The following is a 23,290-nucleotide window of genomic DNA, read 5'->3' as shown; positions in this document are numbered from 1 at the left end:
GGCGGAGTTCCAGTTGGTTGCAGCTGACTGGGAGCAGAGTCGGAGTGCGCAGTTCCAGTTGGTTGCAGCTCACTGGGAGCAGAGCCGGAGGGCGCAGTTCCAGTTGGTTGCAGCTGACTGGGAGCAGAGTTGGAGGGCGCAGTTCCAGTTGGTATCAGCTGACTGGGAGCAGAGCCGGAGGGCGCAGTTCCAGTTGGTTGCAGCTGACTGGGAGCAGAGTCGGAGGGCGGAGTTCCAGTTGGTTGCAGCTGACTGGGAGCAGAGTCGGAGGGCGCAGTTCCAGTTGGTTGCAGCTGACTGGGAGCAGAGTCGGATGGCGCAGTTCCAGTTGGTTGCAGCTGACTCGGAGCAGAGTCGGAGGGCGGAGTTCCAGTTGGTTGCAGCTGACTGGGAGCAGAGTCGGAGGACGAAGTTTCAGTTGGTTGCAGCTGACTGGGTGCAGAGTCGGAGGGCGCAGTTCCAGTTGGTTGCAGCTGACTGGGAGCAGAGTCAGATGGCGCAGTTCCAGTTGGTTGCAGCTGACTCGGAGCAGAGTCGGAGGGCGGAGTTCCAGTTTGTTGCAGCTGACTGGGAGCAGAGTCGGAGGGCGTAGTTCCAGTTGGTTGCAGCTGACTGGGAGCAGAGTCGGAGGGCGTAGTTCCAGTTGGTTGCAGCTGACTGGGAGCAGAGTCGGAGGGCGCAGTTCCAGTTGGTTGCAGCTGACTGGGAGCAGAGTCGGAGGGCACAGTTCCAGTTGGTTGCAGCTGACTGGGAGCAGAGGCGGAGGGCGGAGTTCCAGTTGGTTGCAGCTGACTGGGAGCAGAGTCGGAGGGCGGAGTTCCAGTTGGTTGCAGCTGACTGGGAGCAGAGTCGGAGGGCGGTGTTCAACTTGGTTGCAGCTGACTGGGAGCAGAGTCGGAGGGCGTAGTTCCAGTTGGTTGCAGCTGACTGGGAGCAGAGTCGGAGGGCGCAGTACCAGTTGGTTGCAGCTGACTGGGAGCAGAGTCGGCGGGCGCAGTTCCAGTTGGTTGCAGCTGACTGGGAGCAGAGTCGGAGGGCACAGTTCCAGTTGGTTGCAGCTGACTGGGAGCAGAGTCGGAGGGCGCAGTACCAGTTGGTTGCAGCTGACTGGGAGCAGAGTCGGCGGGCGCAGTTCCAGTTGGTTGCAGCTGACTGGGAGCAGAGTCGGAGGGCACAGTTCCAGTTGGTTGCAGCTGACTGGGAGCAGAGTCGGAGGGCGGAGTTCCAGTTGGTTGCAGCTGACTGGGAGCAGAGTCGGAGGGCGGAGTTCCAGTTGGTTGCAGCTGACTGGGAGCAGAGTCGGAGGGCGCAGTTCCAGTTGGTTGCAGCTGACAGGGAGCAGAGTCGGAGGGCGGAGTTCCAGTTGGTTGCAGCTGACTGGGAGCAGAGTCGGAGGGCGCAGTTCCAATTGGTTGCAGCTGACTGGGAGCAGAGTCGGAGGGCGGAGGACCAGTTGGTTGCAGCTGACTGGGAGCAGAATCGGAGGGCGCAGTTCCAGTTGGTTGCAGCTGACTGGGAGCAGAGTCGGAGGGCACAGTTCCAATTGGTTGCAGCTGACTGGGAGCAGAGTCGGAGGGCACAGTTCCAATTGGTTGCAGCTGACTGGGAGCAGAGTCGGAGGGCGCAGTTCCAGTTGGTTGCAGCTGACTGGGAGCAGAGTCGGAGGGCGGAGGTCCAGTTGGTTGCAGCTGACTGGGAGCAGAGTCGGAGGGCGCAGTTCCAGTTGGTTGCAGCTGATTGGGAGCAGAGTCGGAGGGTGCAGTTCCAGTTGGTTGCAGCTGACTGGGAGCAGCGTCGGAGGGCGCAGTTCCTGTTGGCTGCTGCTGACTGGGAGCAGAATCGGAGGGCGCAGTTCCAGTTGGTTGCAGCTCACTGGGAGCAGAGCCGGAGGGCGCAGTTCCAGTTGGTTGCAGCTGACTGGGAGCAGAGTCGGAGTGCGCAGTTCCAGTTGGTTGCAGCTCACTGGGAGCAGAGCCGGAGGGCGCAGTTCCAGTTGGTTGCAGCTGACTGGGAGCAGAGTTGGAGGGCGCAGTTCCAGTTGGTTGCAGCTGACTGGGAGCAGAGTCGGAGGGCGCAGTTCCAGTTGGTTGCAGCTGACTGGGAGCAGAGTCGGAGGGCGCAGTTCCAGTTCGTTGGAGCTGACTGGGAGCAGAGTCGGAGGGCGGAGTTCCAGTTGGTTGCAGCTGACTGGGCCAGAGTCGGAGGGCACAGTTCCAGTTGGTTGCAGCTGACTGGGAGCAGAGTCGGAGGGCGGAGTTCCAGTTGGTTGCAGCTGACTGGGAGCAGAGTCGGAGTGCGCAGTTCCAGTTGGTTGCAGCTCACTGGGAGCAGAGCCGGAGGGCGCAGTTCCAGTTGGTTGCAGCTGACTGGGAGCAGAGTTGGAGGGCGCAGTTCCAGTTGGTATCAGCTGACTGGGAGCAGAGCCGGAGGGCGCAGTTCCAGTTGGTTGCAGCTGACTGGGAGCATAGTCGGAGGGCGCAGTTCCAGTTGGTTGCAGCTGACTGGGAGCAGAGTCGGAGGGCGCAGTTCCAGTTCGTTGGAGCTGACTGGGAGCAGAGTCGGAGGGCGGAGTTCCAGTTGGTTGCAGCTGACTGGGCCAGAGTCGGAGGGCACAGTTCCAGTTGGTTGCAGCTGCCTGGGAGCAGAGTCGGAGGGCGGAGTTCCAGTTGGTTGCAGCTGACTGGGAGCAGAGTCGGAGGGCGGAGTTCCTGTTGGTTGCAGCTGACTGGGAGCAGAGTCGGCGGGCGGAGTTCCAGTTGGTTCCAGCTGACTGGGAGCAGAGTCGGAGGGCGCAGTTCCAGTTGGTTGCAGCTGACTCGGAGCAGAGTCGGAGGGCTCAGTTCCAGTTGGTTGCAGCTGACTGGGAGCAGAGTCGAAGGGCGCAGTTCCAGTTGGTTTCAGCTGACTGGGAGCAGAGTCGAAGGGCGCAGTTCCAGTTGGTTGCAGCTGACTGGGAGCAGAGTCGGAGGGCGGAGTTCCAGTTGGTTGCAGCTGACTAGCAGCAGAGTCGGAGGGCGTAGTTCCAGTTGGTTGCAGCTGACTGGGAGCAGAGTCGGAGGGCGGAGTTCCAGTTGGTTGCAGCTGACTGGGAGCAGAGTCGGAGGGCACAGTTCCAGTAGGTTGCAGCTGACTGGGAGCAGAGTCGGAGGGCACAGTTCCAGTTGGTTGCAGCTGACTGGGAGCAGAGTCGGAGGGCACAGTTCCAGTAGGTTGCAGCTGACTGGGAGCAGAGTCGGAGGGCACAGTTCCAGTTGGTTGCAGCTGACTGGGAGCAGAGTCGGATGGCGGAGTTCCAGTTGGTTGCTGCTGACTGGGAGCAGAGTCGGAGGGCGGCGGACCAGTTGGTTGCAGCTGACTGGGAGCAGAGTCGGAGGGCGGCGGACCAGTTGGTTGCAGCTGACTGGGAGCAGAGTCGGAGGGCGCAGTTCCAGTTGGTTGTAGCTGGCTGGGAGCAGAGTCGGAGGGCACAGTTCCAGTTGGTTGCAGCTGACTGGGAGCAGAGTCGTAGGGCGGAGTTCCAGTTGGTTACAGCTGACTGGGAGCAGAGTCGGAGGGCGCAGTTCCAGTTGGTTGCAGCTGATTGGGAGCAGAGTCGGAGGGCGCAGTTCCTGTTGGTTGCAGCTGACTGGGAGCAGAGTCGGAGGGCACAGTTCCAGTTGGTTGCAGCTGACTGGGAGCAGAGTCGGAGGGCGCAGTTCCAGTTGGTTGCAGCTGACTGGGAGCAGAGTCGGAGGGCGGAGTTCCAGTTGGTTGCAGCTGACTGGGAGCAGAGTCGGAGGGCACAGTTCTAGTTGGTTGCAGCTGACTGGGAGCAGAGTCGGAGGGCGCAGTTCCAGTTGGTTGCAGCTGGCTGGGAGCAGAGTCGGAGGGCGGAGTTCCAGTTGGTTGCAGCTGACTGGGAGCAGAGTCGGAGGGCGGTGTTCAACTTGGTTGCAGCTGACTGGGAGCAGAGTCGGAGGGCGGAGTTCCTGTTGGTTTCAGCTGACTGGGAGCAGAGTCGGAGGGCTCAGTTCCAGTTGGTTGCAGCTGACTGGGAGCAGAGTCGGAGGGCGGAGTTCCAGTTGGTTGCAGCTGACTGGGAGCAGAGTCGGAGGGCGGTGTTCAACTTGGTTACAGCTGACTGGGAGCAGAGTCGGAGGGCGGAGTTCCTGTTGGTTGCAGCTGACTGGGAGCAGAGTCGGAGGGCGCAGTTCCAGTTGGTTGCAGCTGACTGGGAGCAGAGTCGGAGGGCGTAGTTCCAGTTGGTTGCAGCTGACTGGGAGCAGAGTCGGAGGGCGCAGTACCAGTTGGTTGCAGCTGACTGGGAGCAGAGTCGGCGGGCGCAGTTCCAGTTGGTTGCAGCTGACTGGGAGCAGAGTCGGAGGGCACAGTTCCAGTTGGTTGCAGCTGACTGGGAGCAGAGTCGGAGGGCGCAGTACCAGTTGGTTGCAGCTGACTGGGAGCAGAGTCGGCGGGCGCAGTTCCAGTTGGTTGCAGCTGACTGGGAGCAGAGTCGGAGGGTGCAGTTCCAGTTGGTTGCAGATGACTGGGAGCAGAGTTGGAGGGCACAGTTCCAGTTGGTTGCAGCTGACTGGGAGCAGAGTCGGAGGGCGGAGTTCCAGTTGGTTGCAGCTGACTGGGAGCAGAGTCGGAGGGCGGAGTTCCAGTTGGTTGCAGCTGACTGGGAGCAGAGTCGGCGGGCGCAGTTCCAGTTGGTTGCAACTGACTGGCAGCAGAGTCGGAGGGCGCAGTTCCAGTTGGTTGCAGATGACTGGGAGCAGAGTTGGAGGGCACAGTTCCAGTTGGTTGCAGCTGACTGGGAGCAGAGTCGGAGGGCGGAGTTCCAGTTGGTTGCAGCTGACTGGGAGCAGAGTCGGAGGGCGGAGTTCCAGTTGGTTGCAGCTGACTGGGAGCAGAGTCGGAGGGCGGAGTTCCAGTTGGTTGCAGCTGACTGGGAGCAGAGTCGGAGGGCGCAGTTCCAATTGGTTGCAGCTGACTGGGAGAAGAGTCGGAGGGTGCAGTTCCAGTTGGTTGCAGCTGACTGGGAGCAGCGTCGGAGGGCGGAGTTCCTGTTGGCTGCTGCTGACTGGGAGCAGAATCGGAGGGCGCAGTTCCAGTTGGTTGCAGCTCACTGGGAGCAGAGCCGGAGGGCGCAGTTCCAGTTGGTTGCAGCTGACTGGGAGCAGAGTCGGAGTGCGCAGTTCCAGTTGGTTGCAGCTCACTGGGAGCAGAGCCGGAGGGCGCAGTTCCAGTTGGTTGCAGCTGACTGGGAGCAGAGTTGGAGGGCGCAGTTCCAGTTGGTTGCAGCTGACTGGGAGCAGAGTCGGAGGGCGCAGTTCCAGTTGGTTGCAGCTGACTGGGAGCAGAGTCGGAGGGCGCAGTTCCAGTTCGTTGGAGCTGACTGGGAGCAGAGTCGGAGGGCGGAGTTCCAGTTGGTTGCAGCTGACTGGGCCAGAGTCGGAGGGCACAGTTCCAGTTGGTTGCAGCTGACTGGGAGCAGAGTCGGAGGGCGGAGTTCCAGTTGGTTGCAGCTGACTGGGAGCAGAGTCGGAGTGCGCAGTTCCAGTTGGTTGCAGCTCACTGGGAGCAGAGCCGGAGGGCGCAGTTCCAGTTGGTTGCAGCTGACTGGGAGCAGAGTTGGAGGGCGCAGTTCCAGTTGGTATCAGCTGACTGGGAGCAGAGCCGGAGGGCGCAGTTCCAGTTGGTTGCAGCTGACTGGGAGCAGAGTCGGAGGGCGCAGTTCCAGTTCGTTGGAGCTGACTGGGAGCAGAGTCGGAGGGCGGAGTTCCAGTTGGTTGCAGCTGACTGGGCCAGAGTCGGAGGGCACAGTTCCAGTTGGTTGCAGCTGACTGGGAGCAGAGTCGGAGGGCGGAGTTCCAGTTGGTTGCAGCTGACTGGGAGCAGAGTCGGAGGGCACAGTTCCAGTTGGTTGCAGCTGACTGGGAGCAGAGTCGGAGGGCGCAGTTCCAGTTGGTTGCAGCTGACTGGGAGCAGAGTCGGAGGGCGCAGTTCCAGTTGGTTGCAGCTGACTGGGAGCAGAGTCGGAGGGCACAGTTCCTGTTGGTTGCAGGTGACTGGGAGCAGAGTCGGCGGGCGGAGTTCCAGTTGGTTGCAGCTGACTGGGAGCAGAGTCGGCGGGCGGAGTTCCTGTTGGTTGCAGCTGACTGGGAGCAGAGTCGGAGGGTGGAGTTCCAATTGGTTGCAGCTGACTGGGAGCAGAGTCGGCGGGCGGAGTTCCAGTTGGTTGCAGCTGACTGGGAGCAGAGTCGGAGGGCGCAGTTCCAGTTGGTTGCAGCTGACTCGGAGCAGAGTCGGAGTGCTCAGTTCCAGTTGGTTGCAGCTGACTGGGAGCAGAGTCGAAGGGCGGAGTTCCAGTTGGTTGCAGCTGACTGGCAGCAGAGTCGGAGGGCGCAGTTCCAGTTGGTTGCAGCTGACTGGGAGCAGAGTCGGAGGGCGGAGTTCCAGTTGGTTGCAGCTGACTAGCAGCAGAGTCGGAGGGCGTAGTTCCAGTTGGTTGCAGCTGACTGGGAGCAGAGTCGGAGGGCGGAGTTCCAGTTGGTTGCAGCTGACTGGGAGCAGAGTCGGAGGGCACAGTTCCAGTTGGTTGCAGCTGACTGGGAGCAGAGTCGGAGGGCACAGTTCCAGTTGGTTGCAGCTGACTGGGAGCAGAGTCGGATGGCGGAGTTCCAGTTGGTTGCTGCTGACTGGGAGCAGAGTCGGAGGGCGGCGGACCAGTTGGTTGCAGCTGACTGGGAGCAGAGTCGGAGGGCGGCGGACCAGTTGGTTGCAGCTGACTGGGAGCAGAGTCGGAGGGCGCAGTTCCAGTTGGTTGTAGCTGGCTGGGAGCAGAGTCGGAGGGCACAGTTCCAGTTGGTTGCAGCTGACTGGGAGCAGAGTCGTAGGGCGGAGTTCCAGTTGGTTACAGCTGACTGGGAGCAGAGTCGGAGGGCGCAGTTCCAGTTGGTTGCAGCTGATTGGGAGCAGAGTCGGAGGGCGCAGTTCCTGTTGGTTGCAGCTGACTGGGAGCAGAGTCGGAGGGCACAGTTCTAGTTGGTTGCTGCTGACTGGGAGCAGAGTCGGAGGGCGGAGTTCCAGTTGGTTACAGCTGACCGGGAGCAGAGTCGGAGGGCGCAGTTCCAGTTGGTTGCAGCTGATTGGGAGCAGAGTCGGAGGGCGGAGTTCCTGTTGGCTACAGCTGACTGGGAGCAGAGTCGGAGGGCGCAGTTCCAGTTGGTTGCAGCTGTCTGGGAGCAGAGTCGGAGGGCACAGTTCCAGTTGGTTGCAGCTGACTGGGAGCAGAGTCGGAGGGCGCAGTTCCAGTTGGTTGCAGCTGATTGGGAGCTGAGCCGGAGGGCGCAGTTCCAGTTGGTTGCAGCTGACTGGGAGCAGCGTCGGAGGGCGAATTCCAGTTGGTTGCAACTGACTGGGAGCAGAGTCGGACGGCGCAGTTCCAGTTGGTTGCAGCTCACTGGGAGCAGAGCCGGAGGGCGCAGTTCCAGTTGGTTGCAACTGACTTAGCAGAGTCGGAGGGCGCAGTTCCAGTTCGTTGGAGCTGACTGGGAACAGAGTCGGAGGGCGGAGTTCCAGTTGGTTGCAGCTGACTGGGAGCAGAGTCGGAGGGCGCAGTTCCAGATGGTTGCAGCTGACTGGGAGCAGAGTCGGAGGGCGCAGTTCCAGTTGGTTGCAGCTGATTGGGAGCAGAGTCGGAGGGCGCAATTCCTGTAGGTTGCAGCTGACTGGGAGCAGAGTCGGAGGGCGCAGTTCCAGTTGGTTGCAGCTGACTGGGAGCAGAGTCGGAGGGCGGAGTTCCAGTTGGTTGCAGCTGACTGGGAGCAGAGTCGGAGGGCGCACTTCCAGTTGGTTGCAGCTGACTGGGAGCAGAGTCGGATGGCGCAGTTCCAGTTGGTTGCAGCTGACTCGGAGCAGAGTCGTAGGGCGGAGTTCCAGTTGGTTACAGCTGACTGGGAGCAGAGTCGGAGGGCGCAGTTCCAGTTGGTTGCAGCTGATTGGGAGCAGAGTCGGAGGGCGCAGTTCCTGTTGGTTGCAGCTGACTGGGAGCAGAGTCGGAGGGCACAGTTCCAGTTGGTTGGAGCTGACTGGGAGCAGAGTCGGAGGGCGGAGTTCCAGTTGGTTGCAGCTGACTGGGAGCAGAGTCGGAGGGCCCAGTTCCAGTTGGTTGCAGCTGACTTGGAACAGAGTCGGAGGGCGGAGTTCCAGTTGGTTACAGCTGACCGGGAGCAGAGTCGGAGGGCGCAGTTCCAGTTGGTTGCAGCTGTCTGGGAGCAGAGTCGGAGGGCACAGTTCCAGTTGGTTGCAGCTGACTGGGAGCAGAGCCGGAGGGCGCAGTTCCAGTTGGTTGCAGCTGACTGGGAGCAGCGTCGGAGGGCGAATTCCAGTTGGTTGCAACTGACTGGGAGCAGAGTCGGACGGCGCAGTTCCAGTTGGTTGCAGCTCACTGGGAGCAGAGCCGGAGGGCGCAGTTCCAGTTGGTTGCAGCTGACTTAGCAGAGTCGGAGGGCGCAGTTCCAGTTCGTTGGAGCTGACTGGGAGCAGAGTCGGAGGGCGGAGTTCCAGTTGGTTGCAGCTGATTGGGAGCAGAGTCGGATGGCGCAGTTCCAGTTGGTTGCAGCTGACTGGGAGCAGAGTCGGAGGGCGCAGTTCCAGATGGTTGCAGCTGACTGGGAGCAGAGTCGGAGGGCGCACTTCCAGTTGGTTGCAGCTGACTGGGAGCAGAGTCGGATGGCGCAGTTCCAGTTGGTTGCAGCTGACTCGGAGCAGAGTCGGAGGACGAAGTTCCAGTTGGTTGCAGCTGACTGGGTGCAGAGTCGGAGGGTGCAGTTCCAGTTGGTTGCAGCTGACTGGGAGCAGAGTCGGAGGGCGGAGTTCCAGTTGGTTGCAGCTGACTGGGAGCAGAGTCGGAGGGCGCACTTCCAGTTGGTTGCAGCTGACTGGGAGCAGAGTCGGATGGCGCAGTTCCAGTTGGTTGCAGCTGACTCGGAGCAGAGTCGGAGGACGAAGTTCCAGTTGGTTGCAGCTGACTGGGTGCAGAGTCGGAGGGCGCAGTTCCAGTTGGTTGCAGCTGACTGGGAGCAGAGTCGGAGGGCGCAGTTCCAGTTGGTTGTAGCTGGCTGGGAGCAGAGTCGGAGGGCACAGTTCCAGTTGGTTGCAGCTGACTGGGAGCAGAGTCGTAGGGCGGAGTTCCAGTTGGTTACAGCTGACTGGGAGCAGAGTCGGAGGGCGCAGTTCCAGTTGGTTGCAGCTGATTGGGAGCAGAGTCGGAGGGCGCAGTTCCTGTTGGTTGCAGCTGACTGGGAGCAGAGTCGGAGGGCACAGTTCTAGTTGGTTGCTGCTGACTGGGAGCAGAGTCGGAGGGCGGAGTTCCAGTTGGTTACAGCTGACCGGGAGCAGAGTCGGAGGGCGCAGTTCCAGTTGGTTGCAGCTGATTGGGAGCAGAGTCGGAGGGCGGAGTTCCTGTTGGCTACAGCTGACTGGGAGCAGAGTCGGAGGGCGCAGTTCCAGTTGGTTGCAGCTGTCTGGGAGCAGAGTCGGAGGGCACAGTTCCAGTTGGTTGCAGCTGACTGGGAGCAGAGTCGGAGGGCGCAGTTCCAGTTGGTTGCAGCTGATTGGGAGCTGAGCCGGAGGGCGCAGTTCCAGTTGGTTGCAGCTGACTGGGAGCAGCGTCGGAGGGCGAATTCCAGTTGGTTGCAACTGACTGGGAGCAGAGTCGGACGGCGCAGTTCCAGTTGGTTGCAGCTCACTGGGAGCAGAGCCGGAGGGCGCAGTTCCAGTTGGTTGCAACTGACTTAGCAGAGTCGGAGGGCGCAGTTCCAGTTCGTTGGAGCTGACTGGGAACAGAGTCGGAGGGCGGAGTTCCAGTTGGTTGCAGCTGACTGGGAGCAGAGTCGGAGGGCGCAGTTCCAGATGGTTGCAGCTGACTGGGAGCAGAGTCGGAGGGCGCAGTTCCAGTTGGTTGCAGCTGATTGGGAGCAGAGTCGGAGGGCGCAATTCCTGTAGGTTGCAGCTGACTGGGAGCAGAGTCGGAGGGCGCAGTTCCAGTTGGTTGCAGCTGACTGGGAGCAGAGTCGGAGGGCGGAGTTCCAGTTGGTTGCAGCTGACTGGGAGCAGAGTCGGAGGGCGCACTTCCAGTTGGTTGCAGCTGACTGGGAGCAGAGTCGGATGGCGCAGTTCCAGTTGGTTGCAGCTGACTCGGAGCAGAGTCGTAGGGCGGAGTTCCAGTTGGTTACAGCTGACTGGGAGCAGAGTCGGAGGGCGCAGTTCCAGTTGGTTGCAGCTGATTGGGAGCAGAGTCGGAGGGCGCAGTTCCTGTTGGTTGCAGCTGACTGGGAGCAGAGTCGGAGGGCACAGTTCCAGTTGGTTGGAGCTGACTGGGAGCAGAGTCGGAGGGCGGAGTTCCAGTTGGTTGCAGCTGACTGGGAGCAGAGTCGGAGGGCCCAGTTCCAGTTGGTTGCAGCTGACTGGGAACAGAGTCGGAGGGCGGAGTTCCAGTTGGTTACAGCTGACCGGGAGCAGAGTCGGAGGGCGCAGTTCCAGTTGGTTGCAGCTGTCTGGGAGCAGAGTCGGAGGGCACAGTTCCAGTTGGTTGCAGCTGACTGGGAGCAGAGCCGGAGGGCGCAGTTCCAGTTGGTTGCAGCTGACTGGGAGCAGCGTCGGAGGGCGAATTCCAGTTGGTTGCAACTGACTGGGAGCAGAGTCGGACGGCGCAGTTCCAGTTGGTTGCAGCTCACTGGGAGCAGAGCCGGAGGGCGCAGTTCCAGTTGGTTGCAGCTGACTTAGCAGAGTCGGAGGGCGCAGTTCCAGTTCGTTGGAGCTGACTGGGAGCAGAGTCGGAGGGCGGAGTTCCAGTTGGTTGCAGCTGATTGGGAGCAGAGTCGGATGGCGCAGTTCCAGTTGGTTGCAGCTGACTGGGAGCAGAGTCGGAGGGCGCAGTTCCAGATGGTTGCAGCTGACTGGGAGCAGAGTCGGAGGGCGCACTTCCAGTTGGTTGCAGCTGACTGGGAGCAGAGTCGGATGGCGCAGTTCCAGTTGGTTGCAGCTGACTCGGAGCAGAGTCGGAGGACGAAGTTCCAGTTGGTTGCAGCTGACTGGGTGCAGAGTCGGAGGGTGCAGTTCCAGTTGGTTGCAGCTGACTGGGAGCAGAGTCGGAGGGCGGAGTTCCAGTTGGTTGCAGCTGACTGGGAGCAGAGTCGGAGGGCGCACTTCCAGTTGGTTGCAGCTGACTGGGAGCAGAGTCGGATGGCGCAGTTCCAGTTGGTTGCAGCTGACTCGGAGCAGAGTCGGAGGACGAAGTTCCAGTTGGTTGCAGCTGACTGGGTGCAGAGTCGGAGGGCGCAGTTCCAGTTGGTTGCAGCTGACTGGGAGCAGAGTCGGAGGGCGCAGTTCCAGTTGATTGCAGCTGACTGGGAGCAGAGCCGGAGGGCGCAGTTCCAGTTGGTTGCAGCTGACTCGGAGCAGAGTCGGAGGGCGGAGTTCCAGTTGGTTGCAGCTGACTGGGAGCAGAGTCGGAGGGCGCAGTTCCAGTTGGTTGCAGCTGACTGGGAGCAGAGTCGGAGGGCACAGTTCCTGTTGTTTGCAGCTGACTGGGAGCAGAGTCTGAGGTCACAGTTCCAGTTGGTTGCAGCTGACTGGGAGCAGAGTCGGAGGGCGCAGTTCCAGTTGGTTGCAGCTGACTGGGAGCAGAGTCGGAGGGCACAGTTCCAGTTGGTTGCAGCTGACTGGGAGCTGAGCCGGAGGGCGCAGTTCCAGTTGGTTGCAGCTGACTGGGAGCAGCGTCGGAGGGCGAATTCCAGTTGGTTGCAACTGACTGGGAGCAGAGTCGGACGGCGCAGTTCCAGTTGGTTGCAGCTCACTGGGAGCAGAGCCGGAGGGCGCAGTTCCAGTTGGTTGCAACTGACTTAGCAGAGTCGGAGGGCGCAGTTCCAGTTCGTTGGAGCTGACTGGGAGCAGAGTCGGAGGGCGCAGTTCCAGTTGGTTGCAGCTGACTCGGAGCAGAGTCGTAGGGCGGAGTTCCAGTTGGTTACAGCTGACTGGGAGCAGAGTCGGAGGGCGCAGTTCCAGTTGGTTGCAGCTGATTGGGAGCAGAGTCGGAGGGCGCAGTTCCTGTTGGTTGCAGCTGAGTGGGAGCAGAGTCGGAGGGCACAGTTCCAGTTGGTTGGAGCTGACTGGGAGCAGAGTCGGAGGGCGGAGTTCCAGTTGGTTGCAGCTGACTGGGAGCAGAGTCGGAGGGCCCAGTTCCAGTTGGTTGCAGCTGACTGGGAACAGAGTCGGAGGGCGGAGTTCCAGTTGGTTACAGCTGACCGGGAGCAGAGTCGGAGGGCGCAGTTCCAGTTGGTTGCAGCTGATTGGGAGCAGAGTCGGAGGGCGGAGTTCCTGTTGGCTACAGCTGACTGGGAGCAGAGTCGGAGGGCGCAGTTCCAGTTGGTTGCAGCTGTCTGGGAGCAGAGTCGGAGGGCACAGTTCCAGTTGGTTGCAGCTGACTGGGAGCAGAGTCGGAGGGCGCAGTTCCAGTTGGTTGCAGCTGACTGGGAGCGGAGTCGGAGGGCACAGTTCCAGTTGGTTGCAGCTGATTGGGAGCAGAGCCGGAGGGCGCAGTTCCAGTTGGTTGCAGCTGACTGGGAGCAGAGTCGGAGGGCACAGTTCCAGTTGGTTGCAACTGACTGGGAGCAGAGTCGGACGGCGCAGTTCCAGTTGGTTGCAGCTCACTGGGAGCAGAGCCGGAGGGCGCAGTTCCAGTTGGTTGCAGCTGACTTAGCAGAGTCGGAGGGCGCAGTTCCAGTTCGTTGCAGCTGACTGGGAGCAGAGTCGGAGGGCGCAGTTCCAGTTGGTTGCAGCTGACTGGGAGCAGAGTCGGAGGGCGCAGTTCCAGTTGGTTGCAGCTGACTGGGAGCAGAGTCGGAGGGCGCAGTTCCAGTTGGTTGCAGCTGACTGGGAGCAGAGTCGGAGGGCGGAGTTCCAGTTGGTTGCAGCTGACTGGGAGCAGAGTCGGAGGGCGGAGTTCCAGTTGGTTGCAGCTGACTGGGAGCAGAGTCGGAGGGCGCAGTTCCAGATGGTTGCAGCTGACTGGGAGCAGAGTCGGAGGGCGCACTTCCAGTTGGTTGCAGCTGACTGGGAGCAGAGTCGGATGGCGCAGTTCCAGTTGGTTGCAGCTGACTCGGAGCAGAGTCGGAGGACGAAGTTCCAGTTGGTTGCAGCTGACTGGGTGCAGAGTCGGAGGGTGCAGTTCCAGTTGGTTGCAGCTGAGTGGGAGCAGAGTCGGAGGGCGGAGTTCCAGTTGGTTGCAGCTGACTGGGAGCAGAGTCGGAGGGCGCACTTCCAGTTGGTTGCAGCTGACTGGGAGCAGAGTCGGATGGCGCAGTTCCAGTTGGTTGCAGCTGACTCGGAGCAGAGTCGGAGGACGAAGTTCCAGTTGGTTGCAGCTGACTGGGTGCAGAGTCGGAGGGCGCAGTTCCAGTTGGTTGCAGCTGACTGGGAGCAGAGTCGGAGGGCGCAGTTCCAGTTGATTGCAGCTGACTGGGAGCAGAGCCGGAGGGCGCAGTTCCAGTTGGTTGCAGCTGACTCGGAGCAGAGTCGGAGGGCGGAGTTCCAGTTGGTTGCAGCTGACTGGGAGCAGAGTCGGAGGGCGCAGTTCCAGTTGGTTGCAGCTGACTGGGAGCAGAGTCGGAGGGCACAGTTCCTGTTGTTTGCAGCTGACTGGGAGCAGAGTCTGAGGTCACAGTTCCAGTTGGTTGCAGCTGACTGGGAGCAGAGTCGGAGGGCGCAGTTCCAGTTGGTTGCAGCTGACTGGGAGCAGAGTCGGAGGGCACAGTTCCAGTTGGTTGCAGCTGACTGGGAGCAGAGTCGGATGGCGGAGTTCCAGTTGGTTGCTGCTGACTGGGAGCAGAGTCGGAGGGCGGCGGACCAGTTCGTTGCAGCTGACTGGGAGCAGAGTCGGAGGGCGGCGGACCAGTTGGTTGCAGCTGACTGGGAGCAGAGTCGGAGGGCGCAGTTCCAGTTGGTTGTAGCTGGCTGGGAGCAGAGTCGGAGGGCACAGTTCCAGTTGGTTGCTGCTGACTGGGAGCAGAGTCGTAGGGCGGAGTTCCAGTTGGTTACAGCTGACTGGGAGCAGAGTCGGAGGGCGCAGTTCCAGTTGGTTGCAGCTGATTGGGAGCAGAGTCGGAGGGCGCAGTTCCAGTTGGTTGCAGCTGACTGCGAGCAGCGTCGGAGGGCGGAGTTCCTGTTGGCTACAGCTGACTGGGAGCAGAGTCGGAGGGCGCAGTTCCAGTTGGTTGCAGCTGACTGGGAGCAGAGTCGGAGGGCACAGTTCCAGTTGGTTGCAGCTGACTGGGAGCAGCGTCGGAGGGCGGAGTTCCTGTTGGCTACAGCTGACTGGGAGCAGAGTCGGAGGGCGCAGTTCCAGTTGGTTGCAGCTGACTGGGAGCAGAGTCGGAGGGCGCAGTTCCAGTTGGTTGCAGCTGATTGGGAGCAGAGCCGGAGGGCGGAGGTCCAGTTGGTTGCAGCTGACTGGGAGCAGAGTCGGAGGGCGCAGTTCCAGTTGGTTGCAGCTGACTGGGAGCAGAGTCGGAGGGCGCAGTTCCAGTTGGTTGCAGCTGACTGGGAGCAGAGTCGGAGGGCGCAGTTCCAGTTGGTTGCAGCTGACTGGGAGCAGAGTCGGAGGGCACAGTTCCAGTTGGTTGCAGCTGACTGGGAGCAGAGTCGGAGGGCTCAGTTCCAGTTGGTTGCAGCTGACTGGGAGCATAGTCGGAGGGCTCAGTTCCAGTTGGTTGCAGCTGACTGGGAGCAGAGTCGGAGGGCGGAGGTCCAGTTGGTTGCAGCTCACTGGGAGCAGAGTCGGAGGGCGCAGTTCCAGTTGGTTGCAGCTGATTGGGAGCAGAGTCGGTGGGCGGAGTTCCAGTTGGTTGCAGCTGACTGGGAGCAGAGTCGGAGGGCGCAGTTCCAGTTGGTTGCAGCTGACTGGGAGCAGCGTCGGAGGGCGAATTCCAGTTGGTTGCAACTGACTGGGAGCAGAGTCGGAGGGCGGAGTTCCAGTTGGTTGCAGCTGACTGGGAGCAGAGTCGGAGGGCGGAGTTCCAGTTGGTTGCAGCTGACTGGGAGCAGCGTCGGAGGGCGAATTCCAGTTGGTTGCAACTGACTGGGAGCAGAGTCGGACGGCGCAGTTCCAGTTGGTTGCAGCTCACTGGGAGCAGAGCCGGAGGGCGCAGTTCCAGTTGGTTGCAGCTGACTGGGAGCAGAGTCGGAGGGCGCAGTTCCAGTTGGTTGCAGCTGACTGGGAGCAGAGCCGGAGGGCGCAGTTCCAGTTGGTTGCAGCTGACTCGGAGCAGAGTCGGAGGGCGGAGTTCCAGTTGGTTGCAGCTGACTGGGAGCAGAGTCGGAGGGCGCAGTTCCAGTTGGTTGCAGCTGACTGGGAGCAGAGTCGGAGGGCACAGTTCCTGTTGGTTGCAGCTGACTGGGAGCAGAGTCGGAGGTCACAGTTCCAGTTGGTTGCAGCTGACTGGGAGCAGAGTCGGAGGGCACAGTTCCAGTTGGTTGCAGCTGACTGGGAGCAGAGTCGGAGGGCGCAATTCCAGTTGGTTGCAGCTGACTGGGAGCAGAGTCGGAGGGCACAGTTCCAGTTGGTTGAAGCTGACTGGGAGCAGAGTCGGCGGGCGCAGTTCCAGTTGGTTGCAGCTGACTGGGAGCAGAGTCGGAGGGCGGAGTTCCAGTTGGTTGCAGCTGACTGGGAGCAGAGTTGGAGGACGGAGTTCCAGTTGGTTGCAGATGACTGGGAGCAGAGTCGGAGGGCACAGTTCCAGTTGGTTGCAGCTGACTTGGAGCAGAGTCGGAGGGCACAGTTCCAGTTGGTTGCAGCTGACTGGGAGCAGAGTCGGAGGGCGCAGTTCCAGTTGGTTGCAGCTGACTGGGAGCAGAGTCGGAGGGCGGAGGTCCAGTTGGTTGCAGCTGACTGGGAGCAGAGTCGGAGGGCACAGTTCCAGATGGTTGCAGCTGACTTGGAGCAGAGTCGGAGGGCGCAGTTCCAGTTGGTTGCAGCTGACTGGAAGCAGAGTCGGCGGGCGCAGTTCCAGTTGGTTGCAGCCTACTGGGAGCAGAGTCGGCGGGCGCAGTTCCAGTTGGTTGCAGCTGACTGGGAGCAGAGTGTAAGGACGGAGTTCCAGTTGGTTGCAGATGACTGGGAGCAGAGTCGGAGGGCACAGTTCCAGTTGGTTGCAGCTGACTGGGAGCAGAGTCGGAGGACGGAGTTCCAGTTGGTTGCAGCTGACTGGGAGCAGAGTCGGAGGTCACAGTTCCAGTTGGTTGCAGCTGACTGGGAGCAGAGTCGGAGGTCACAGTTCCAGTTGGTTGCAGCTGACTGGGAGCAGAGTTGGAGGACGGAGTTCCAGTTGGTTGCAGATGACTGGGAGCAGAGTCGGAGTGCGCAGTTCCAGTTGGTTGCAGCTGACTGGGAGCAGAGTTGGAGGACGGAGTTCCAGTTGGTTGCAGATGACTGGGAGCAGAGTCGGAGTGCGCAGTTCCAGTTGGTTGCAGCTGACTGGGAGCAGAGTCGGAGGACGGAGTTCCAGTTGGTTGCAGCTGACTGGGAGCAGAGTCGGAGGGCACAGTTCCAGGTGGTTGCAGCTGACTGGGAGCAGAATCGGAGGACGGAGTTCCAGTTGGTTACAGCTGATTGGGAGCAGAGTCGGAGGGCGGAGTTCCAGTTGGTTGCAGCTGACTGGGAGCAGAGTCGGAGGGCGGAGTTCCAGTTGGTTGCAGCTGACTAGGAGCAGAGTCGGAGGGCGGAGTTCTAGTTGGTTGCAGCTGACTGGGAGCAGAGTCGGAGGGCGGAGTTCCAGTTGGTTGCAGCTGACTAGGAGCAGAGTCGGAGGGCGCAGTTCCAGTTGGTTGCAGCTGACTGGGAGCAGAGTCGGAGGACGGAGTTCCAGTTGGTTGCAGCTGACTGGGAGCAGAGTCGGAGGGCGGAGTTCCAGTTGGTTGCAGCTGACTAGGAGTAGAGTCGGAGGGCGGAGTTCCAGTTGGTTGCAGCTGACAGGGACCAGAGTCGGAGGGCGGAGTTCCAGTTGGTTGCAGCTGACTGGGAGCAGAGTCGGAGGGCGCATTCCAGTTGGTTGCAGCTGACTGGGAGCAGAGTCGGAGTGCGCAGTTCCAGTTGGTTGCAGCTCACTGGGAGCAGAGCCGGAGGGCGCAGTTCCAGTTGGTTGCAGCTGACTTAGCAGAGTCGGAGGGCGCAGTTCCAGTTCGTTGGAGCTGACTGGGGGCGAGTCGGAGGGCGCTGTTCCAGTTGGTTGCAGCTGACTGGGAGCAGAGTCGGAGGGCGGAGTTCCAGTTGGTTACAGCTGACTGGGAGCAGAGTCGGAGGGCACAGTTCCAGTTGGTTGCAGCTGACTGGGAGCAGAGTCGGAGGGCGCAGTTCCAGTTGGTTGCAGCTGACTGGGAGCAGAGTCGGAGGGCACAGTTCCAGTTGGTTGAAGCTGACTGGGAGCAGAGTCGGCGGGCGCAGTTCCAGTTGGTTGCAGCTGACTGGGAGCAGAGTCGGAGGGCGGAGTTCCAGTTGGTTGCAGCTGACTGGGAGCAGAGTTGGAGGACGGAGTTCCAGTTGGTTGCAGATGACTGGGAGCAGAGTCGGAGGGCACAGTTCCAGTTGGTTGCAGCTGACTTGGAGCAGAGTCGGAGGGCACAGTTCCAGTTGGTTGCAGCTGACTGGGAGCAGAGTCGGAGGGCGCAGTTCCAGTTGGTTGCAGCTGAATGGGAGCAGAGTCGGATGGCGGAGGTCCAGTTGGTTGCAGCTGACTGGGAGCAGAGTCGGAGGGCACAGTTCCAGATGGTTGCAGCTGACTTGGAGCAGAGTCGGAGGGCGCAGTTCCAGTTGGTTGCAGCTGACTGGAAGCAGAGTCGGCGGGCGCAGTTCCAGTTGGTTGCAGCCTACTGGGAGCAGAGTCGGCGGGCGCAGTTCCAGTTGGTTGCAGCTGACTGGGAGCAGAGTGTAAGGACGGAGTTCCAGTTGGTTGCAGATGACTGGGAGCAGAGTCGGAGGGCACAGTTCCAGTTGGTTGCAGCTGACTGGGAGCAGAGTCGGAGGACGGAGTTCCAGTTGGTTGCAGCTGACTGGGAGCAGAGTCGGAGGTCACAGTTCCAGTTGGTTGCAGCTGACTGGGAGCAGAGTCGGAGGTCACAGTTCCAGTTGGTTGCAGCTGACTGGGAGCAGAGTTGGAGGACGGAGTTCCAGTTGGTTGCAGATGACTGGGAGCAGAGTTGGAGTTCGCAGTTCCAGTTGGTTGCAGCTGACTGGGAGCAGAGTTGGAGGACGGAGTTCCAGTTGGTTGCAGATGACTGGGAGCAGAGTCGGAGTGCGCAGTTCCAGTTGGTTGCAGCTGACTGGGAGCAGAGTCGGAGGACGGAGTTCCAGTTGGTTGCAGCTGACTGGGAGCAGAGTCGGAGGGCACAGTTCCAGTTGGTTGCAGCTGACTGGGAGCAGAGTCGGAGGACGGAGTTCCAGTTGGTTACAGCTGATTGGGAGCAGAGTCGGAGGGCGGAGTTCCAGTTGGTTGCAGCTGACTGGGAGCAGAGTCGGAGGGCGGAGTTCCAGTTGGTTGCAGCTGACTAGGAGCAGAGTCGGAGGGCGGAGTTCCAGTTGGTTGCAGCTGACTGGGAGCAGAGTCGGAGGGCGGAGTTCCAGTTGGTTGCAGCTGACTAGGAGCAGAGTCGGAGGGCGCAGTTCCAGTTGGTTGCAGCTGACTGGGAGCAGAGTCGGAGGACGGAGTTCCAGTTGGTTGCAGCTGACTGGGAGCAGAGTCGGAGGGCGGAGTTCCAGTTGGTTGCAGCTGACTAGGAGTAGAGTCGGAGGGTGGAGTTCCAGTTGGTTGCAGCTGACAGGGACCAGAGTCGGAGGGCGGAGTTCCAGTTGGTTGCAGCTGACTGGGAGCAGAGTCGGAGGGCGCATTCCAGTTGGTTGCAGCTGACTGGGAGCAGAGTCGGAGTGCGCAGTTCCAGTTGGTTGCAGCTCACTGGGAGCAGAGCCGGAGGGCGCAGTTCCAGTTGGTTGCAGCTGACTTAGCAGAGTCGGAGGGCGCAGTTCCAGTTCGTTGGAGCTGACTGGGAGCAGAGTCGGAGGGCGCTGTTCCAGTTGGTTGCAGCTGACTGGGAGCAGAGTCGGAGGGCGGAGTTCCAGTTGGTTACAGCTGACTGGGAGCAGAGTCGGAGGGCACAGTTCCAGTTGGTTGCAGCTGACTGGGAGCAGAGTCGGAGGGCGCAGTTCCAGTTGGTTGCAGCTGACTGGGAGCAGAGTCGGAGGGCACAGTTCCAGTTGGTTGCAGCTGACTGGGAGGAGAGTCGGTGGGCGGAGTTCCAGTTGGTTGCAGCTGACTGGGAGCAGAGTCGGAGGGCGCAGTTCCAGTTGGTTGCAGCTGACTGGGAGCAGAGTCGGAGGGCACAGTTTCAGTTGGTTGCAGCTGACTGGGAGCAGAGTCGGAGGGCACAGTTCCAGTTAGTTGCAGCTGACTGGGAGCAGAGTCGGAGGGCGGAGTTCCAGTTGGTTACAGCTGACTGGGTGCAGAGTTGGAGGGTGGAGTTCCAGTTGGTTGCAGCTGACTGGGAGCAGAGTCGGAGGTCGCAGTTCCAGTTGGTTGCAGCTGACTGGGAGGAGAGTCGGAGGGCACAGTTCCAGTTGGTTACAGCTGACTGGGTGCAGAGTTGGAGCGCGCAGTTCCAGTTGGTTGCAGCTGACTGGGAGCAGAGTTGGAGGGTGGAGTTCCAGTTGGTTGCAGCTGACTGGGAGCAGAGTTGGAGGGCGCAGTTCCAGTTGGTTGCAGCTGACTGGGAGCAGAGTCGGAGGGCGGAGTTCCAGTTGGTTGCAGATGATTGGGAGCAGAGCCGGAGGGCGCAGTTCCAGTTGGTTGCAGCTGACTGGGAGCAGCGTCGGAGGGCGGAGTTCCTGTTGGCTGCTACTGACTGGGAGCAGAGTCGGAGGGCGAATTCCAGTTGGTTGCAACTGACTGGGAGCAGAATCGGAGGGCGCAGTTCCAGTTGGTTGCAGCTCACTGGGAGCAGAGCCGGAGGGCGCAGTTCCAGTTGGTTGCAGCTCACTGGGAGCAGAGCCGGAGGGCGCAGTTCCAGTTGGTTGCAGCTGACTTAGCAGAGTCGGAGGGCGCAGTTCCAGTTCGTTGGAGCTGACTGGGAGCAGAGTCGGAGGGCGGAGTTCCAGTTGGTTGCAGCTGACTGGGAGCAGAGTCGGAGGGCGCAGTTCCAGTTGGTTGCAGCTGACTGGGAGCAGAGTCGGAGGGCACAGTTCCAGTTGGTTGCAGCTGACTGGGAGCAGAGTCGGAGGGCGGAGTTCCAGTTGGTTGCAGCTGACTGGGAGCAGAGTCGGAGGGCGCAGTTCCAGTTGGTTGCAGCTGACTGGGAGCAGAGTCGGATGGCGCAGTTCCAGTTGGTTGCAGCTGACTCGGAGCAGAGTCGGAGCGCGGAGTTCCAGTTGGTTGCAGCTGACTGGGAGCAGAGTCGGAGGGCGCAGTTCCAGTTGGTTGCAGCTGACTGGGAGCAGAGTCGGAGGGCCGTGTTCAAATTGGTTGCAGCTGACTGGGAGCAGAGTCGGAGGGCGCAGTTCCAGTTGGTTGCAGCTGACTGGGAGCAGAGTCGGAGGGCGTAGTTCCAGTTGGTTGCAGCTGACTGGGAGCAGAGTCGGAGGGCGCAGTACCAGTTGGTTGCAGCTGACTGGGAGCAGAGTCGGCGGGCGCAGTTCCAGTTGGTTGCAGCTGACGGGGAGCAGAGTCGGAGGGCACAGTTCCAGTTGGTTGCAGCTGACTGGGAGCAGAGTCGGAGGGCGCAGTTCCAGTTGGTTGCAGCTGACTGGGAGCAGAGTCGGAGGGCGCAGTTCCAGTTGGTTGCAGCTGACTGGGAGCTGAGTCGGAGGGCGGAGTTCCAGTTGGTTGCAGCTGACTGGGAGCAGAGTCGGAGGGCACTGTTCCAGTTGGTTGCAGCTGACTGGGAGCAGAGTCGGAGGGCGCAGTTCCAGTTGGTTGCAGCTGACTGGGAGCAGAGTCGGAGGGCGTAGTTCCAGTTGGTTGCAGCTGACTGGGAGCAGAGTCGGAGGGCACTGTTCCAGTTGGTTGCAGCTGACTGGGAGCAGAGTCGGAGGGCGCAGTTCCAGTTGGTTGCAGCTGACTGGGAGCAGAGTCGGAGGGCGGAGGTCCAGTTGGTTGCAGCTGACTGGGAGCAGAGTCGGAGGGCGCAGTTCCAGTTGGTTGCAGCTGACTGGGAGCAGAGTCGGAAGGCGGAGGTCCAGTTGGTTGCAGCTGATTGGGAGCAGAGTCGGAGGGCACAGTTCCAGTTGGTTGCAGCTGACTGGGAGCAGAGTCGGAGGGCGGAGTTCCAATTGGTTGCAGCTGACGGGGAGCAGAGTCGGAGGGCACAGTTCCAGTTGGTTGCAGCTGACTGGGAGCAGAGTCGGAGGGCGGAGTTCCAGTTGGTTGCATCTGACTGGGAGCAGAGTCGGAATGCGGAGGTCCAGTTGGTTGCAGCTGACTGGGAGCAGAGTCGGAGGGCGCAGTTCCAGTTGGTTGCAGCTGACTGGGAGCAGCGTCGGAGGGCGGAGTTCCTGTTGGCTGCTGCTGACTGGGAGCAGAATCGGAGGGCGGAGTTCCAGTTGGTTGCAGCTGACTGGGAGTAGAGTCGGAGGGCGCAGTTCTAGTTGGTTGCAGCTGACTGGGAGCAGAGTCGGAGGGCGCAGTTCCAGTTGGTTGCAGCTGACTGGGAGCAGAGTCGGAGGGCGGAGTTCCAGTTGGTTGCAGCTGACTAGGAGCAGAGTCGGAGGGCACAGTTCCAGTTGGTTGCAGCTGACTGGGAGCAGAGTCGGAGGGCGCAGTTCTAGTTGGTTGCAGCTGACTGGGAGCAGAGTCGGAGGGCGGAGTTCCAGTTGGTTGCAGCTGACTGGGAGCAGAGTCGGAGGGCGGAGTTCCAGTTGGTTGCAGCTGACTGGGAGCAGAGTCGGAGGGCGGAGTTCCTGTTGGTTGCAGCTGACTGGGAGCAGAGTCGGAGGGCGCAGTTCCAGTTGGTTGCAGCTGACTGGGAGCAGAGTCGGAGGGCGGAGTTCCAGTTGGTTGCAGCTGACTGGGAGCAGAGTCGGAGGGCGCAGTTCCAGTTCGTTGGAGCTGACTGGGAGCAGAGTCGGAGGGCGGAGTTCCAGTTGGTTGCAGCTGACTGGAAGCAGAGTCGGAGGGCACAGTTCCAGTTGGTTGCAGCTGACTGGGAGCAGAGTCGGAGGGCACAGTTCCAGTTGGTTGCAGCTGACTGGGAGCAGAGTCGGAGGGCGGAGGACCAGTTGGTTGCAGCTGACTGGGAGCAGAGTCGAAGGGCGGAGTTCCTGTCGGTTGCAGCTGACTGGGAGCAGAGTCGGAGGGCGGAGTTCCTGTTGGTTGCAGCTGACTGGGAGCAGAGTCGGAGGGCGGAGTTCCTGTTGGTTGCAGCTGACTGGGAGCAGAGTCGGAGGGCGCAGTTCCAGTTGGTTGCAGCTGACTGGGAGCAGAGTCGGAAGGCGCAGTTCCAGTTGGTTGCAGCTGACTGGGAGCAGAGTCGGAGGGTGGAGTTCCAATTGGTTGCAGCTGACTGGGAGCAGAGTCGGAGGGCGCAGTTCCAGTTGGTTGCAGCTGACTGGGAGCAGAGTCGGAGGGCGGAGTTCCAGTTGGTTGCAGCTGACTGGGAGCAGAGTCGGAGGGGGCAGTTCCAGTTGGTTGGAGCTGACTGGGAGCAGAGTCGGAGGGCGGAGTTCCAGTTGGTTGCAGCTGACTGGGAGCAGAGTCGGAGGGCGCAGTTCCAGTTGGTTGGAGCTGACTGGGAGCAGAGTCGGAGGGCGGAGTTCCAGTTGGTTGCAGCTGACTGGGAGCAGAGTCGGAGGGCACAGTTCCAGTTAGTTGCAGCTGACTGGGAGCAGAGTCGGAGGGCGGAGGACCAGTTGGTTGCAGCTGACTGGGAGCAGAGTCGAAGGGCGGAGTTCCTGTTGGTTGCAGCTGACTGGGAGCAGAGTCGGAGGGTGGAGTTCCAATTGGTTGCAGCTGACTCGGAGCAGAGTCGGAGGGCTCAGTTCCAGTTGGTTGCAGCTGACTGGGAGCAGAGTCGGAGGGCGGAGTTCCAGTTGGTTGCAGCTGACTAGCAGCAGAGTCGGAGGGCGTAGTTCCAGTTGGTTGCAGCTGACTGGGAGCAGAGTCGGAGGGCGCAGTTCCAGTTGGTTGCAGCTGACTGGGAGCAGAGTCGGAGGGCTCAGTTCCAGTTGGTTGCAGCTGACTGGGAGCAGAGTCGGAGGGCACAGTTCCAG

The 23,290-nt window shown here is 61.0% G+C and overlaps 1 protein-coding gene across 1 annotated transcript in view; it reads left to right on the top strand.

Moving 5' to 3' along the window:
* pou6f1 (POU class 6 homeobox 1) overlaps window positions 1-23,290 on the top strand; it is an 884,787-nt gene that overhangs the window by 564,501 nt on the left and 296,996 nt on the right. The gene's annotated exons all lie outside the window — the stretch shown is intronic.

Source organism: Scyliorhinus torazame, chromosome X, assembly GCF_047496885.1.
Source record: "Scyliorhinus torazame isolate Kashiwa2021f chromosome X, sScyTor2.1, whole genome shotgun sequence".
In the NCBI taxonomy this organism is placed as follows: Eukaryota; Metazoa; Chordata; class Chondrichthyes; order Carcharhiniformes; family Scyliorhinidae; genus Scyliorhinus; species Scyliorhinus torazame.
The sequence above is the reverse complement of the archived record's forward strand: the minus strand, read 5'-3'. Positions and strand labels throughout refer to the sequence as shown.